Below are 2,714 nucleotides of genomic sequence, written 5' to 3' on the forward strand. Positions count from 1 at the left end.
TTTATTCTTTGTTGAGGGGAAGGTCACCCACAATTTTTTTGTCTTGGGGGAGGGTCACCCAACTCTTGTATTCATGAAAACAGCAAAATTCCAAAGTGACTTGTTCATTTAAAATTAAACATTGCAGTTGGTGCTAAGTGGAGCGTTGTGAGCGGCGCTCTGGTCACGGTTATGTGTCAGTTAAACTTTTCATCTCCAATTCTATCTGTATTTGAGAGAAGTGGCAAGGTAGCCTGCTTTATGGCTTTACTATCAAATTAATAGGCGTGTGTGTTTTTGTCGGCCGCTATCCATTTCCTAACGTTCTGCAATGCAAACCTTTTTTGACCAGCCTACTTTTTTTTAAAAGGCGTGCGCTCATACGAGCACCCATGGAAGAAAACATGAATCGGTGCCTATGACCGAGAAAGAATGACATATCTAATATACACATCATTTATTTACAAGACTGTCAAATGCAGACGGGTGTCTTTCTGCCCTGTCAGACGCTATCCCTTTCCTCCGCCTGCTTCGTGGCCGGTGTGTGTGAGTGGCAGCCCGGTCAGTAAGCTTGCGCCCGCAGTCACTTGTGGAGCTTTATAACTTAAAAAAAACACGGGTTTCATTTAATGTTACAATGGAAATGTGTGTTGAGTTATTTAAACAAACGATTTGGGAAATAAACGCCTCTTGTCTGCGAGTCTCCTGATAGAGCTCCAGCTCACAGCGGGGTCATGAAGGTGGACAGGATTGATTGACACTGATTGGGCAGGCCCGCCCAAAATGACAGAACTTGTCATTACCCAGTGTACTTTGTTGAATGGTCTCAATGTTTCATTGTTTTATTTCATGGGAATACTAGTTTACTAGAGGAGTAACTTAGTATTTGAAATAATGCAGTAGTGCAGGAAAGTGTGCATTTAGTTTCCATGCTTAGTAGGGGTGGGAATCACCAGAGGCCTGACAATACAATATCATCACGATACTTATGTCACGATACGATATTATTGTGAATTTTTTTTTTTATATTGCAATTCATTACCTTTTCCAAAATTAAATTTTTCCCAATTTTAAATTATGTCCCCAAAAAGAAACTTTGTCAACATCTGTTTTATCTAAAAAGATAAACTTCTCTGTTTATTTATCTCACTTCAGTTGTATTGGTGCAAAATGGGATTGTCAAGCAGACAAACTGACCAACACATATAGTAAAAGATTGATACTTGGCGTCTGTGTATCAATACAGTATTGCTGCGGAAAATGTTGCTATGTTTTTTGGTATTACTATGCTGTATTGATTTTTCCCCCCTCCCCTTATGCTTAGTGGGTTTCAACAACAATTTTAGTGAGTAAATCTACTGAAATGGCAACCATAACAATGGAGTGTGAAGTGAAAGATAAGAAAGCAGAGGTTAAATCATCACCAAAACAGAAGGTATTAATAAATAGTTGGGGAGGATCATGTATTTTTCCCAGTTATTTTGGAGGTTCATGGAAGTGTTTTTTATTGGCAAGGTGAGAATCAAGTCTTTTTTGACTTAAGGTCCCAAAACTCCTCCTGTAGCCCCTTAAATAAAAAACCAACAGTCCCTAGCCTGGCTCTGTCCAAAGGTAAACAAATCTAACCACTGGCAACACAACTTGTTTTTGTACAGAATAAATAAATGGGATATAAATTAATAAGTGAGCTAAAACATTTTTTTGCCTTCAGACAGAGCCAGGCAAGCTGTTTCTCTGGTTCCAAACTTTGGATTAAGTTAAGCTAATTAGGTATAGCTTCATATTTACAGTAAGGACCTCCAACTCTCTTTAAAAGCAAATAAGAGAATTTCCCAAAATGTAAAACGTTCCCTTTAATTCAATAATATGAATAGGGTATCAGACAAATCCTTTTCAGTTTTAAATGGGTGTGTAACAGATGTCTTTAGGCAAAGATTGACACAAGAATACAGAATAAACATGTGTGATAAGGTGCGATTGAGCGTTTTAGATGCTGTATGATCCAGACAAAAGCATCATATGGTGTAACCCTCAGGCCACAGCGTGCACTGACTGGCACCACCAGGCTACTTTTAGAGCAGGGAACAGGAGACAGTGATGGGTATTTTACAAGAGTCAGCTGGCTAAACAGACAGGCTAACTCCCCCATCGGGTTTCATTAGAGCTCGTCTTGATGTTAAAGCCTGTTTAATCCACTTTAACAGTCATGCAGACCACAACAGAGCGAAGCACAGCATCTATCTTTAGATAGCAGAAACGTTTCCTTCTCATTTCAGTCATTAACAGAACAACATAAATTCCCTAACCTTAACCCTAACACTATTAATAACCCTAACTTGTCACAACAAAACCGAATGACACTCACTAAAAAAGCATTGTTTCATAACCGTTTGTGACTTCTTTATCATGTTTTATGACACGTTCAGTGTCATGTCACTGATATGTAGAAAACTTCAAGTGTAACCCAATAATCAGAATCACTGTACTGTTACACTGACAGAATACGCCTTTTTGAAAAAAAAAAAATTGATGAATGATCAGTGAGTAGTTGTACGCCAATATCTGATAACAATACAAATATTGGGTTAATAAAAAATCCGATATTCCAATAAATCGGCCAATATATATGTAAAAAAAAAATCCGAAACGCGTAACAAAACTTAAACAGATTTTCCCTAACATTAGTTATTTGTAGATATTTATGAGTTCTCACTAAAATAATAATTTGTTTTATT

The 2,714-nt window shown here is 37.6% G+C and overlaps 1 protein-coding gene and 1 long non-coding RNA gene across 2 annotated transcripts in view; one reads left to right on the top strand and one right to left on the bottom strand.

Moving 5' to 3' along the window:
* LOC116705453 (uncharacterized) overlaps positions 1-2,714 on the bottom strand; it is a 17,444-nt gene that overhangs the window by 14,008 nt on the left and 722 nt on the right. The window contains exon 2 of the long non-coding RNA XR_004335941.1: positions 616-684. This is a non-coding gene — a long non-coding RNA (uncharacterized LOC116705453). The remainder of the gene's footprint in view (positions 1-615; positions 685-2,714) is intronic.
* The window catches only part of chrm3a (cholinergic receptor, muscarinic 3a), an 84,076-nt gene that overhangs the window by 2,033 nt on the left and 79,329 nt on the right, over positions 1-2,714 (top strand). The window lies entirely within an intron of this gene.

The sequence above is a fragment of the Etheostoma spectabile genome, chromosome 17, assembly GCF_008692095.1.
Source record: "Etheostoma spectabile isolate EspeVRDwgs_2016 chromosome 17, UIUC_Espe_1.0, whole genome shotgun sequence".
Taxonomy (NCBI): Eukaryota; Metazoa; Chordata; class Actinopteri; order Perciformes; family Percidae; genus Etheostoma; species Etheostoma spectabile.